This window comes from Protopterus annectens, chromosome 13.part0 (genome assembly GCF_019279795.1).
Source record: "Protopterus annectens isolate FY-2018-M chromosome 13.part0, PAN1.0, whole genome shotgun sequence".
NCBI lineage: Eukaryota > Metazoa > Chordata > Ceratodontiformes > Protopteridae > Protopterus > Protopterus annectens.
This window is the reverse complement of record NC_056747.1, coordinates 444,820,431-444,837,050: the sequence shown is the minus strand read 5'-3', so window position 1 is coordinate 444,837,050 and position 16,620 is coordinate 444,820,431.

Genomic DNA, 16,620 nt, shown 5'->3' with positions numbered 1-16,620 from the left:
CCCACCAGAGGCAGCAATATTGTTGACTTGGTCATTACCAAAATGGGCAACCGATTTTCCACACCAGAGGTCAACTCCTCATTTGTCAGATCAGACCACAAGCTAATCACCCTAGACACCAATATCCCGCCCCCACCCCCATTAAGGAAACCACCATAAAAAACTTTTCCAAAGCCAACTTCATGCTTCTTAAGACAGAAGTGGCAAGCTTTATGACACCCATACAGATGGAAAATAGAGGTACAACTGCTGAATCCTATACAAATGCACTGTATAAGCACATATATGAGTGCATGGATCATGCCATCACCAACAGAACCAAGACGCTATCCTCTAAAAAAAAGGAAGCCAATCTGGTGGTCCCCTGCCATCAACAAACTCTACAACAGAAGGAAGAAGCTGTTGCAAAAAAGAGTAAAATCCCCTGATTGCAGGAACTCCCTGGTTAGCCTCAGTAAGAAGCTGGGATTCCTCATAAAATCTAACAAAGCTAGTTACGAAAATAAAATCACTACTGATTCTAAAGACAACCACAAAGCATTCTACAGCTATGTCAAGAATCTCAATGGTGACACTCAGATCTGCTCTGAGCTACAGCACAATGGCACTAGATATACAGAACCAACTGATATTGCCAACATCCTGGCAGATAGGTTCAGTGCAAACTTTACCCCCCCCACCCACCAAAGGGCCTATCACTACACTGGAAGAATGCAAAGTCCCTGTAATCACGGGTGCATAAGTAAAGACTGCACTCTCCAAACTAAGAACACAGCATCCATGGGACCTGACATCCCAGGCTGTGTTCTGCATGAACTACAGAACGGACTGGCATCCCACCTAAGTACCATGTTCAATAATAGCCTCACTTTAGGCTTTGTGCCTACTGAATGGCGCACAGCGACGGTTATCCCACTCCACAAAGGGGGCAATACCATGGAACCCAGGAACTACTGCCCAATTAGCGTAATGAGCCTGCCTTTCTTTGGTACAATGGGAGCTGAATTCTATCCTCTCTGGTAATGACTTTAGTGGTTCGATTAAATGGTATAAAAGATTTGTGGATGACAGCTTTCTGCTATGGCATGGTACTGAGCAGGACTTAATTGAGTTCCTATATTATCTCAACAATGTTACAGATTTTCTTAAGTCCACATGATTCAAGTAAATATTCTCATACGAGATTGAGTTCTTAGATGTTAAGGTTACAAGGTATGCAGTCAGCACACTTACAACCTCCCTATATAGGAAACCAGTCAGGAAGAACAATGTCTTACATAATGGGAGTCTGCACCCTAAACATACCAAACGTAATGTACTGAAAGGGCAGATTTTTTGTATCATGCGCCTTTATAATGATGATGTGCTTTTACAAGAAGCCTTGCTTGTTTTAAAAAAAAGAGTTTATGGAGAGGAGCTATAAAGAACAGGATACAGGTAGACAGATTGGTGTAGCGTGGACAGAGAGACAAGGCAGATGCAGACCCTATTATAACGATGGACATGTTGTAGCATCTGCATTGGTTGGTAACATGGAATGTACCCACCAGGTTTTAAAGGATGGGGCAGATAAGGTTATTAGAATGCCTTTGACTTTTGCTAGTAATGTGCAGGTAGTATGTGATATTGTTAAGAACAATTGGGATATTCTTTCTATGGTCAAAGAATTAGATGGCAAGATAAGTGATACACCTCTATTTTCTTTTAAGAAAAATAGGTCTTTGAAAAATCATCTATGTTATAAGGCAGTGGATGGCTGCAAGTATATTATATCTGATAGACTGGGTACCTACACTTGTAGGAGATGTATGGCATGCCCTTTTATATATTCTGGGAGGCAATTTACACATCCCTATACTGGATTTAAGATTGAGGCTACATTCTATGCAGATTGCCGCACTAATAATGTGGTATATTTTTGTTTCTGTGCAGAATGTTATGCCTTTTATATAGGTAAGACCAATCATCCATTTAAAGACAGGATATTGGAACACCTTAGAGATATCAGGAATGAAAAAGAAAATAATGCATTAGCTATGCATATACGTAGAGAAGGCTCTAATCACAAGTTTAAGTGTTTTATTTTAGAAATTGTCTCTGAGAATAAGAGAGGGGTGATCTTAAAAACAGCACAGAAAAATGGATCATTCAGCTACAAGCAGATAGACCTCCATGTTTAAATAGTATGGTGTCCCTAAAACCTTTTTTAAGGACCAGACTTTTGAAACATTACATTTTTGTTTTATTGATTTATGTGTATTATACACATATATATTTTATAATGCATATTTATATATTTTAATGGACTTTTGCCACTTTATATTAGGTTAAATATTGTTTTGTACAAAGACACATTAACATATATATTAGGTTTTTAAGTAATATATCTTTAAATATGTAGCTTTGCATTAATGGCTCCAATTTGATTGGTGCTTCTGTAGTCAGAGCTTCTTTTTGAATGAGATTTTGTATGTGTTTTTTATAAGTCTGATGAAGTGGATTGCATCTGTGAAAGCGCTCACTTTTGTTTATTTTTTCATACATTAAAGGACCTTTTGTACAGCTGTGTGTGACCAACGTATATTTTTACTTCTATTGCTCATATTTTGCTGATGGTTGCTTTATTCGGTGTTTGGGATACCTTTCTACATTTAGCCTGACAAGCCTAGTCTGCAAGGCCATGGAACGTATCATCTTGGAGCTTATAAACAAGTACATGGGTAACCTCTAAACTCTGGACCCCACTCAGTTTGGGTTTGTAAAAGTGACGTCATATCTCCTAAACCTGATTGACTTTGAAGCAGTCACCAGAGCCATGGACGAGGGTAAGCTGGTGCACACAGCCTATCTTGATCTCGACAAGGCTTTTGACACCATCCCCCACTCTGGAATTATAGATAAACTCACTAGATTGGGCATAAATCTCTATATCACAAGATTTGTGGCCAACTGGCTCACTGGCAGAACCCACACAGTGAAAGTAGCCAACTCCAAATCCTACTTCGGAACAGTGACAAGCGGAGTACCACAGGGCTCAGTCCTAGGTCCTCTCCTGTTTGGCATCTACAAATCAGACATCCAGGCTAATACAGCAGGTCTTTGGCTAACAAAGTTTGCAGATGACTGCAAACTAGATGCCATTATAGAATCGCCTAATGATGTGGACATTCTACAAAGGGGCCTCACTGAAACTGATGCTTGGTGTCAAAGTCATGGCCCCAAGCTCAGTGCCAAGAAGTACATTGTTATCCCCTTTGAGAAAAACACTGTACCCATGAACTACCACATAGGTGGTAGCCTACTAAACACTGAAAGTGTGGTAAGAGACCTTGGGACACAGGTGGACAGTAGTCTCTCCATTTCTCCATTGATAATCACATCGTCACAGTAGTCAGGAAATCCTTCTACATGGCACATCATCACAAAGGGGTTCACCTCCAGAAAAAAAGAGGTCATTGTTCCTCTCTATTCATCCCTCATCAGACCCGTTATAGAGTACAACTCCCCGTTTGGCATGTACCTTGCAAGACATCTACAACAACTAGAAAGGCCACATCAATACTTCACTAACAGGATTACTGGCCTCAGGCAGATGCCATATGTAGACCGTCTCAAAAAACTCCAGCTTTACTCCATCACTTATCACCTACTCAGAGGCGACCTGTGCCTAACATACAAAGCCATGTTAAACCCAGATCTGTTGGACATGCTGCACTTAAAGAATCCCCAATCCCTCCAAGCCACATGCTCCAGGGACATAACCTTGCCACCACAATAAACAGAACATGCTGGAGGGATAGATTCCTGTCCCAGAGACTTCCTATGCTCTGGAACAGACTACTCATTCATGTCAAGCATAGCTCCTCATTAGCCCTCTTTACGAAAAATCTCAAAAATTGGATGGGAAATAGGAAATTCACCCTGGGGATCACTTCTGTGGCTCTGCTAGATGGGGGAAGGAAAATAACTTTCTTGGGTGGTGAAAGCCAGGGAACATTTTTGGCCAGGCTTATATAGGCCCCAGGTCTGATTGCCTAGTACCTACCAATGAACTTATGAGCCTATGGATGTATAAAGCATGGGCAGAGGTAAGTGATGTAGTCAGAAGTCCAATAAGATAAGCAGAAGTAGTGATAAGGACAGAGACAGAGAGGGAGATGTTAGTCAGTGGTAAAGAAAGGATACAGCCATTTGTTTAATAGGAGGGTTTTTAGAGTTGTTTTAAATTGTACTAGTGAGGCTATGGTGGTAATGTTAGCAGGAAGTTCATTCTGTATTTTACCTATATAATTTGAGAAGAGGGCATCTCCTGCTTGACTTTTGGCTGCATTGATTTTTTATGTGTTTTTTTATTAGTGGAGCATAAGGTTCTGTTAGTGGCATAAAGTTGGAGTAATATTAGTAGAACAGGTGTTTTTTCAGGTTCGAAAAGGATTTCGTGGGCCATGGTTAACTGAATGTAGTGTAGGAGTTGGGGGAGTTCTTACCAGTTTAGTTACTTGAGTGCAGAGGAATGATGGATTCTGGCTGGTAAGTTTGTGGCAAATCTGGCTATTTTGTTATAGCAGGATTCAAGTTTTACTACCTCAGATTTTTGTAAATTAGTGAGCATGGGACCTGCATATATCAGAGTGGAGATTAAGTGGGTTTTGGCAATGGCAATCTTAATATTTTTAGTGAAGTAATGTTTATTTCTTTATAGTGCGCCAAGTTTTTTTATGAACTTTTTTCAGTTTTTGAAATGTGAATATCAAATTTAAGTTTGAAGTCAATTTCAGTTCCTAATAGTTTGGTGTTAGGGGGTGGTGATATGATAGTGTTATTATTGAGGTGATGGTAAATGTATTAGTGGGTGAGGCAACTTTGGTAGGATGGCAGCATTGGCAGTTCATTAGTTTGCTTTTATTAGGATTTAATATTAGTTGAGAATTTGTGAGCCAGGACTCGACTGCACAAAAGGAATCTTGTGTAAGATTCTGAAGCTAAGGAATTGAGGAAGCAGCACAAATTACTGTCGAGTCATCTGCATATGGGATGCGTGTAGACTGTGGGGTTGACAGGTTGAGGTTATTTGTTAATATTGAGAATAGAAGTGGACCCAAGATAGAATCTTGAGAGACCCCTAGTGTCACTGGCAAAAGGGGTGATAGGGTGTGTTGCCAAGAAACAACCTTCTGGCATCCAGTAATGTAATCCTGGAACTAGCTAAGAGTAGAACTACACAAATTTAGCTCAGAGAGGACTTTGAGAAGTTTATAATGAGAAACCATATCAAAGGCTTTTGATAAATCAAAGAAGATAGTAGATACATAGTTATTTTTGTTCCTATGGTAGTTGACAGTGTTAGTAAATGACATTAGGGTGGTTGATGTGCTGTGGAATTGTTGGAAGCCATGCTGAGTGTTAGTTAGAAGTTTGTTAGTATGCAGATATTCAGTGAATATCTCTAATAAATACTATAATATATTATAATGCACACAAACCCAGAGATAATTTTTTTTTGCTAAACATTCATAAACAAATTGTCATACTTTCTAAACTGTACAATCTAGGCACACATTGTTAGAACACTTTCATTAACCAGATATACGCTTTGACATTACAACAAGAAATTCCTCTCTGGAAGCATGTTTTATTGAGATAGTTACAGAAATATGAAAACGTATGATTAATTGTATAGATAGTAATATAACCAACACTGAATTTCTCTCAACATGAGAAACTTACAGTGCAAATATCAGTGACGGTTTTCTTCAGCAATTTCTGTGGTTTTGCCTCATGCCACGGAATTGTTTTAAGTGACTTGTTTTTTGAGTTATCAAGTGTATATGGAAATACAGCTTATTGTCATAATTACTAACAGAAAACTTGCAGTATCTCCAGTATATTGTGGTATGACAATGAACGTTTCTGTCTCTCACCATAGTATTCCACATTATATCCTTCAATAGCATGTAGGCCTCTCAGTTATGAAACCATGAACATAAATAAGAAAATATGAATAATAAGTAGCAGAAAGGTATTCATTTCTTTGCTGCAGATCATACTATATTAACGATCTTAGTGACGTTTTGTCAATTATTCCTTGTCATTTCTAATACTGCGTATTATTAGCTGGTAAATCATGTAGGTAAAGAAGCCACACATAAATAAAGTCTGGCTGCCATAAGGAGCTATGGGTGGTAATGGGCAAATACAAAACAAGGCACTATGGGCTTGAATGAGGTAATACTGTAGGTGACTCTCTATATTCAAATAGTGTAGCTAAACTATGGAACAAGATCTCACTACCACTATCCATTCTGAATGAAACTCATTTAAAACACAACCTAAACTTCACCTATTAAATCAATAGAGCTGCTCCTGTACAACTCCAGGATAAATTCTATTGTTACCTTCAGCTTGCTTTATCATCACAACATTTCCCTTCAATGAGAATACTATTCCCCACAACTTGTATTTACCAGGACCTGAGTAGTTTTACTAGCATATCCCAACCATGGACATAATTTTGTGACACTGCTCATCCCCACTTCTAATATAACCTTTATGATAGCCATATATATATAATTAATTAACCTGCTGTATACACCACCTCTTAACAATAGCAAACATTTTTCTGTACTACCCAGCTCCTTCCTTCACCTTCATTTATTTGAATTCCTAAGCATTAATCACATGATCTATTATCTGTTTGACAAACATATTAAATGCAACTTTTCAGATGCTCAATATTTAGCATATACTAGAATGAGTATCTTTTAAATTGTAACAGTTTGCCTTTATTCAATATGAATGTAATCTCATCAGCAGATAAATATGTAATGAATGTACATAGTGTCCGTGCATGTATAATACTGAATGTCTGTTTATAATTTATTTTTTATTTATTTTTATTTTACATTTGTTTACCAGCAAGGTGCAACTGGGCAAAGGTCCTTTTTCAGCTGAGGCCCAGGGAGAAAAGATCCACATACATAACAAGGGAAGAATGTACAAATATAGTTATATAAACAACATATAGACATATATAGCTACTATGGAATATATACAGAGTTGTGCCACTTAATTACATTTTCCACCACAAGTGTCTATTACACATAGTGAGATCAACTTTTACTACGATTAATTAGGTAGCAGGGAGATTATCTAATGTGTTTTCTTTCAAGTGAAAAATATAGAGGACTAAGTTTGGACCCCAAAAGTGGAGTTTTATGCACCAATGTTATAATAAGACTTATAGTTTAGTAGTGTGATATTGCTGTGCAGATAAGAAATTTAGTGAGTCAAACAAGATTGTGAAGGAAGGTATACAGTGGATTTCTGAGTGAGAAGTATAGTTTGTAATAAGTTGTAGCTTTTCTCCCCAGGCCTCCACAGAAAAGGGGTTTTGACTAAATCCAGTTGAATGAACCCAGTAAAAGCAAAATAAAATTAAAAAAACAAGGTACACATGTAACAATAGACTATGTAAACAATTGTTATGTAGCAGACGGTGTGCCTCTGGGTGGTATGATTCACATATATATAATCCACAATTGCCACAGATATGTTACGTGCATACAGTCACATCTTTCATTGGTGAAGGACCCAGCATAAGAGGTCAGAATGCACCTGGTGCGAGCAGTGATCAATGGTGGATGATAAGGATGACTTTGTCTTGATACTCGTAGCATAATCTTATGACACAGGTACATAGTCAACAATGCTAACAGTGGACAGGACACTCACATCAACCCCAGCTAAGATGACTGAGGAGGAATGAGACAAACCTCCAGCAACCTGTCATTTACTTCTTGATACATATTAGCCCTACTCAAGCTACACAGATGTAACCACTAAAGATCATTAGACCACCACATTACCTCTGAGGAAGGGACACACAATATGAGGAGGAAGCTTGTAAGTGCACATTTCTACCATGCCTCCAAGACATACTCAGACCTAGGTGTCACACTTGACATCAGATGCTGGATGTTCAGGTCAGTGGTGCAGGCACAAGTGGCTACTGCTCATAACACATTACTGATGTCGAGTGTGCTTTTTGGTCTACATGAGAAAGTTCAACTGCTTCAGGGAGTGGAACACATCTTGCAGTACATTCAGAGTGACATGGCATATAGAAGTCGGGTGCAGACACACTGGTTGAGGTCAGTGTTGGGTTGGCGCATTTGGTATCTGTTTTTGCAGCCATGAGGAAGTAAGCATTTGGCTGCTGTGGACATGCTAGGGTATGGATACAAACTGCATGATTACATACAGCAGGGATGGCATGCACCATTCTGAAGACAGCATCACTTCTTGCACTGTCAATGGCTGCCTTAATCTTTGGGCATAGACATACTCATGGTCATGGATAAGGCTCTTCAGCCTCCATGGTGGGGACACCCCACTGGGCATATCACTCGGGGTCCCACAATCCATTGATATCACATTGTTCTGTAGACCTACCACAAGCAACACCTATTTTTTGCCATTCACAGGGCCATGGATGCTAAGAATATATTGACACAAGGGTCTATATTACATTATCGAATGTTCAAAACATTGACAGTGTAAACATTGATACAAAAATATCGAACAACAAAATAACCAACAGCTGAAAATGAGGAAAAACATAATATCGAATTGTCATAGTCGGCCAACATAGAGTCCTGGTTGCTAGTGAAATACACAAACAAAATGTATAACCCTATACAGCACCTTAACTGTATCTACTGCACAATAGAAAAAAACACCATTTGCGATGTGAATTTCCAAATAAATAAATGTGAATTTGCACAAGAGAAACTAGTGTACTTGTGTGGTACATTCATGTAGAAACGTAATTTAACCACAGTTTGAAAAGCATGGCTACTGCATTCAGAAACTTACCTCTGAGTCAGTAAATTACGTACTTTTCAGGAGTTTTGCATTAGTTAACATAAAATTATATATTATAAAATTTAGTAAACCTTGACATTACTGCATGTATGTTTACCATTGTGTTAATTCTTTTATTTCTTTCATTTTACTGTTACGTTATGTCGTAGCAATGTACTACACCACTAAGTCTGCTATGGCCAACTATAATTTTTTGACAATGCTATTTTCGTATTTGTAGCTTTTGGCATTAACATGTTTTGCTATTTTGGTGTTGATGTTTACGTTGTCGATGTTTTGAATGTTCGATAATCTAATATAGACCCTTGACTCAACACAAGAGAGCGACAGTAAAGTTTTTGTACTTATTCTCCACATAGTACACCATTCATTGGACAGGACAACTCTAGTCATGATACCAGGGGCTACATTGCAAACCCAGTCAGCAGTCCACTCATGGAAGTTCTACCCCTTCTTAATAAGATATAATTTCTGACTTCTCCCACCTCTTAGCTGTGTCTGTAGCTAACTAATTTGCCACTCAGGCTCCTTCCACATTTTGTTAACATGCCTGACGGATTTCAGGATGCCCCACTCAACACGTGCAAATGATAGTGACTGTACCCTGCCCTTCCCCCAGCCTGCATGGGTATGATAATGTCTGATGCACAGCACAGACAACCAATGCCTTGTGCTACATAGGTCTAATGTGTTACTCAGTACATTTTTTTTTATTTTGTGTTGTCCTTGCCACAGGTCATAGTCATGGACCAGACATTGCCTCTTTGCCAGTGTCACAATGTGTTGCATCCAGCTCTGCCTCAGACAGAGTACTTCTGCAGCAAGCTTCTCTGATGATACCTTAACTGACCCATCTTCTACTGCTGGCATGGGTACATTGGAAAAACTATGGTGTCCCCACATTGCAACATTTGCCATTGTGCTATCTTATGCAGTGGGGTCAGACCAGAAATATCTTGCTGCAGGTCTCTGGAGTATATTGTGTTGTTCCAACTGATGTATCCAAGAAGAAAAGGTGCTCTGAACAGATGTTTAGCAAGGTTCCATATCTGAGATAGTGTGATGTTTTATGCCATCTTGTCATGACCTGAGACCTGTGAATGGGGATCATTAGATATTTTCTAAAGCATATTTTGCATCTCCTGCAACATGCAACAGTGGACACTGTTATGGGCAACGTACTACCTATGCTTATAGGAACAGCATATCAAGGACTCTGTGAGAGTCAGTGTGTGCAGCTGTAACAATATGTCTATGGAAAGTCACCCAGCAAAAAGCACTGGTATAGGTCACATGCATACCAGAAGTGGAGATCATTGGAAATGGCTGCATGCTGTACAGACAAATGACATGGCAGTTGATTGACTGTAGACCATTATATAATTCTGTGAAGCAATAAATTATGAAATCAGAAACCATCAGACACTGTACCCAACACAGATTGGTTTTGTCAGTGGCAGGTCATGTCTACTCATCCTGATGGATTTCTTTGATAAGGTCATCAAAGCAATGGGCAAGGGCAAACTGGTGTATATAGCCTACCTTTACCTGGCTGAGATCTTCAGCACAATACTCCATTTCTGCATTGTAGATAAGCTTATGAGATTAGGAATAAACCTCCTACATCACCAGTTGGATAGCCAGTTTGGTCACAGATAGGACCCAAGAAGTCAGTATAAGGGAGTCTATCTCTACAAAAAAACAACCATTAGCAGCATCTTTTAGAGATCCGTACTACAGCCACAATTTTTTGGCATCTGGTTCACTGAAGTTAATGCTAACATCAATCTTCTCTGGCTGATCAAGTTTGCAAATGATTGCAAATTAGGCATAGTCATAGAATCCCCAAAGATTCAAATACATTCATAGAAGACATGAAACAAACTAATAACTGGTTCCAGAGTCACAGCCTAAAACTCAATGCCAAGAAATGTATAATAGTAAGATGCTCACCCTGGGAAATTACTACATTGATAACACACCCTTAGGGTAGACCCTGTGGTCAGGGATTTGGGAATGCACATGGGCAGTGACTTAGCCTTTGACCATCATGTGTCAAATGCAGTAAGGAAATCACTCCAGGATGCATAACTTACAAGCAAGGGCATATCATATATGTCCAAATATGTCATTGTTCCATTGTATTCAGCCCTCAATTGTTGAGTAGAATGTCCCTTTTGGTATGTGTATGAATTGATATGATTGTAGAATATTGGAATGAACTGGAAGAGACTGGAATGAATGTCTTTATCTGTTAATTTCCCAAATGTTGTGCTGCAACAGATGCCCATCTCTCCTTTATGGGCCAAATCTTCTTGTACCTTTTAAAGTCTGCACACACACACTGTAGTGTGGTTAAGAATTTATTATGTACAGTGGCAGTAGATGTTAACAATATCCAGCCTTACATTTTCAGGCCTATGGAAGGTCTGTTGTACTAACAGTGTTTATGTGGGCTTAATATAACAATTGGCTCTGAGATTACTGAAATGGGATTTACTTCTGTAATTACTTTATAAATTTATTAATATGGTCATTGAAGGATAGTATAATAATCATTTAAACTAATATAAAATAAATAAACTTGCATTTTTAATTCTGACCACTAGGTCTCAGTTGAGCAGTTATGGTCCGTTTGGATTGAAGTCTCTTAACTTTATGATTTAATTATAAACTGTATAATTTTTTAACGTGTTTTAAGTTGTAAACTCTCTTTTTTTACACCTATAATATCCGTATCTTGAATCATAATTACCATATACTGTATTAACTTGAGAAAACACTAATTAGCACACAGAAGCAGCATTTATTTAGGACAATGTACATAAAATACTGAACAAGCACCTCGGCTTTCAAGGTTCAAAATTTTCTAAAGCAAAGGAATACAACTTTACATATAAAAATTGTCAATCATTTCACTAATTAACCACTTAAATAATTAATTAATTAATCAATCTAAAGATGAACCCAACATCATTTAAAGACACAAGCATTTAAATGCATACCCAAGTGAATACGCAAATAAATAAATAAATATACTAACATATAAATATACACGTAAAGATACATTCATAAATACCTTCACACAAAATATAAGCATCCACAAATATTCATAAATAAATAATTCATAGAAAGTCATTCCCACTTCCAAGACAAAAATATTACATTCTATAACTAACTTAAACCAAAAGCTTCATAAGGAGCTTATTATTGAGCCCCTAGGCTATAAAGTGTCATAAGCAAATACAAACCAAGCTTCTTTCTGCAATAATATATACGAAGGATTCAAATATAACTCAGAACCTTTTAATAGATACATTCTAAAAACTTTTAACAAATCAGGGAATTACTATTATGATGCTCTAAAAATGGGATGCTACTGGACTTGTAGGGGAATTATTTTTAACATCTGTAATGTGTTCTTGTACTCTTGCCCTTACTTTATGTATCATCTTATCTATATAAAATTTATTACAGGGACTTAAAAGCCTACCATTAATATTATAAGTGTCTTCCTTACCCATATACCTTACATTTCAGATCTACAGTCTCACTACTCATTGCTGAATGTACAACCCTACTTCCAAAACTTGGTGAGTTTCTATAAGAAATATTCAATTTCATATTTTTATATATTACATCTGAGGTTATTATAGACCAAAGTTTTTTTTCAAAATATGTGACAGTCCTTCAATAAACAGAGCATTATCCCCGGGATTCAGCAAGGTCAGCACGGCATGCAGGAATAGTGCAAGAGCTGCTGCACGCAATATGGCTGACGAGCGATCCAGGAACGAACTCCCGGGACATGCATGAGTGCTCCTACACTATTCCTGCACATACACAGCTCCTGTATGCTAATTAACCCATTTGCTGGTGAAAACCATGCAAATGAGGTGAATTAGTGATCCAGGAAGCAGGCAGGTGTCTGTGCAGGAATAGTGTAACCTGCAGAAATGTATTCGGTTACTAACCAAATACGTTTCTGCAAATTACAAAATGGAGGCATGACAGCTCCAAAGAAAGCATGTATTTAATGTAGTAGGCATGCCAATGGCCAAATATATGGCCATTGGCATGGGAAATAGTTGCAACATCATAACAAATAACTTTTATTTTTTTTTGGCTGATTTCAGCCATTTAAGCGTAGGGCAGCGGTGCGCAAATGGGATCTGCCTGAAAGTGATGAAAAAGTTGGAAATAAGCTTTTAAACCAATATCAGCATTCTGCCATAATAGTTAATGGCATGCATAAGACAACAATACCATGGAATAGTGTTTTTAAGGGGGAAGGCTGAGTGTCAGTTTTGTAACCATGCATTAGCAATCAGTTTTATGCAAATGAGGGGATTGATACTGAATCACAGATTTCCCCTCAGTGTTAGCTTGCACCCAACCGTGTAGGTGCAGCAACACCATGGTATAAGCATAAGAGGTAGATGACCTCATAAGAGGGAGTGACATGCATGCTGTAAGCTTATTGGAGCTCTGTGGCCTGTGTTTACCCTTAGCTAAGTACAGCTAAGGAAGGGTGTGTGTCTGAGGCTGCCTAGCAGTGTTTACATTGCCTAAATGGGTGAGCTTGCCATGCCCCTGGTTTAAAAAAAAAAAAAAAAAAAAAAAACAGGAAATAGAAGCTATGTTCAGATCTGAGCACTGGATATGCGTGCCTCGCGGCTTAAACGGGAAGGCAATGGGAAGGGAAAACAGTAGGAAGGCAATCAAGGACAACTAGCATAGCTGGCATGTGAAATGTATCAGAATCAGCCATTTACACAGGCAGCAGCCCAGGCCAGCACACTACTATAAACTATGCAAACACCTTTCACTCTGTTTTTTCCCACAAAACTCTACACCAGTGGTGTACACAGATGGGGAAATTTTACCTGACAAAACTAACAAAATGATAGGGGCTGCTGTCTCTCTCATACATCAATATGTGGAAGAGGCTGAGGGTGGTGAGGATGGTAATGCTGGTGACCAACCCACAGTGAGGAGAAGGAGAAGAGTGAATAGACCCAAGGTAACCTACCAGGGGCTACATGAGTTGGAGATAGTGGAGTGCTATAGGGTGGACAGGGACATCCTACAGCAAATTGTTGAGCTGTGTCAGCCATGCCTCACACACAGAACCAACAGAGTGGAATTCATCATAGTGGATACCAAGGTATGTGTAGGCTTAAGAATACTAGCCACAGGTACCTTCCAAAGGCCAACTGGGGATATCTTGGGGATCTCACAGGCATCAGCATCCAGGGTACTCCACTAGTTCCTGGATGCCATGTCAGCACATGCCGGTGAGCACATATATTTTCTCAACACCTGTGAGGCGTTGACCAGCAAAATGCACTCTTCCACCAAATAGCAGAATACCCTGAGGTAGCTGGTGCTATAGACTGCATGCAGATATACATTAAAGCACCACCTGGTGAGCGGGGTAGGGTCTACATAAACCACAAGGGATTCCCCTCCATCAACTGCCAGGTCATGTGCGATGCCCAGGGCGTTATCATGAATGTGTGTGCTGGCAGCCCTGGAAGCTATCACTACTCACACATTTGGCATATGACACAGCTGTACCAGAGATTTGCCAGTGGGGACATCCCATATGGCCACCTAGTGGGGGATGCTAGTTATGCACTGGAGCTGTGGCTGATGACACCCAGCAGAAATTCACACACACCTGAACAAGAACTCTATTATGAGGCACATGCACAAACCAGAATCATAATATAGCATGTGTTTGGGATGCTCAAGTCACGGTTCTGGTGCCTGGACATATCCGGTGGAGTCTTGCAGTACTCTCCAGCTACATGTACGCAAACTTTCATTGTATGTGCCATGCTACACAATATGATCCTGCAGAAACAGCTGCAGCAGGAACAGTACGGGGCAGGGCCACACAGCCTCCCACCACTGCCAAGGCCAGTACAGGCACAGAGTAACTTGGAGGTGGAACAACCTGAACCTGCCCTTGTAGGCAGAAGGAGGCATGCCCAGTAGGCCCAGGCTTTGGAAAAGAGGCAACACATAGCACATACACTAACACAGTAGGGAGCCAGGGAATGACACCTCTCTCTGACATGCACATACAGTAAAATGGATGCCAAACATGACACTACCTGTGCTTTACCATGTATAGGGAGTGTACTATGTGCATCCGATGTAGTCAGCCCTCCAGCACCATCCTCAATACTGGCACAGCCACAAGCTAAGATACTCTTCCTATCAGTTGCTGAATGGAGTAGTATTCTCTGCTAGTTGTATCTATGGTATGGATGTGAGCATGCAAGGGAATCGGGTGGCTGAATGGGATGGCAGCAGATAGTGGACAGCTATATGGGCAACATGAAATCCATAACAAATACTGGTGTCAAAAAGTAGGCAGTACTAGACAAGGTGACAAATCCCACTGCAGTCCATGTGGTGACCCAAATGTGTGTACATAGGACACACACATGCATGTCAGTGAGGGTCACATAACCAACAACAGCCTCAGCCAGCATGACAGGTATAGATGACCATAAAGAAAGGCTGTGCTAAGGCCTCCAATTGATGGGAATGGAGAACACCCCCCCCTCCAGACTTACACAGACAGACTACAACAGTTCTTGCAGTTGTATGATAGTTCTGAAAGGTAAGAAGTCCAAAACTGAAATATAGGTCAATAAAACCTAAGATCTGTACTCTACTGATATGCCGCTAGTCTGCATGATAGGTCAGAATACAAAACGAAATGGAAGCCAACAGAGTACCTGAAATACCAGTACAGTCATAGCAAATGTTTACAGTTGTCAGGTGTGCCCCCCCAAAAATCCTATGTAGAAATGCAGTAACATGTACATGTGGGTTTAATAACAGTGGAGCACAGAGTACCTGAGCTGGCCCAATTTACAGGATACATTGTTGCATGTGTAAAATATGCAGGGGTCTGTGGGTCTTGTATATTGTGTGGAAATGGTCAGCATGTAGGCATGGAGGGCTGTGTCTTGGTGGCCTATGGCCAGTACTGTTGATGACAGGGCCATATTCTGACAACTACAGTGCCAACCACAATGCATCCCAGAAAGACCCAATTCATCATTTATCCAATGTCTGTCACCATCTGAAAGATGGACATGCCATGCATGTGGGCCCAGACATACACACAGTACACAGGTGGAAGTATGCTAGACAGAGTACATAAAATTTAACTGTCAACTGCACACACCTTTAGAATTGTACATACAGGTTAGCAGCACATTATTTGTCTGTGTAGTATAGAATACTGATGTAGTCCGGCCAATCACTGGCAGACCATGAAAGACACAGTTAGGAAGTAATGAGAGACTGCCTATGTCCCCACACAAGGCAGCATAAGGGGAATGTCCCAGGTATATCTGTGAGTCAGCTGCTAGAAGCTTCCATATCACACATGCACTCAGCTCACCCCACCATCAGGCACAGGTTTATCACAGGTCATATCCCTGCTGTTGGAAATGAGTACAATATGACCCACACTTCTGTATGGGACTACCCACAGACTGCAGCATGCTGAAGAGGTGTCCCATGCAGATGTGTCCCTAGCTGTAAGCAACACCCTGCCAGCATCCAGAACAGTTGGTTAATATGGACAGGAACTATTGCCATTAACACCTCACACACCTACCTTGTCACCTCAGGGGAATCCATTGGCTTGCAGCCTGGGACTGTAGGAGTGACAGAATGCACCGGCCTGCTACAGATGGCCTGCATCAC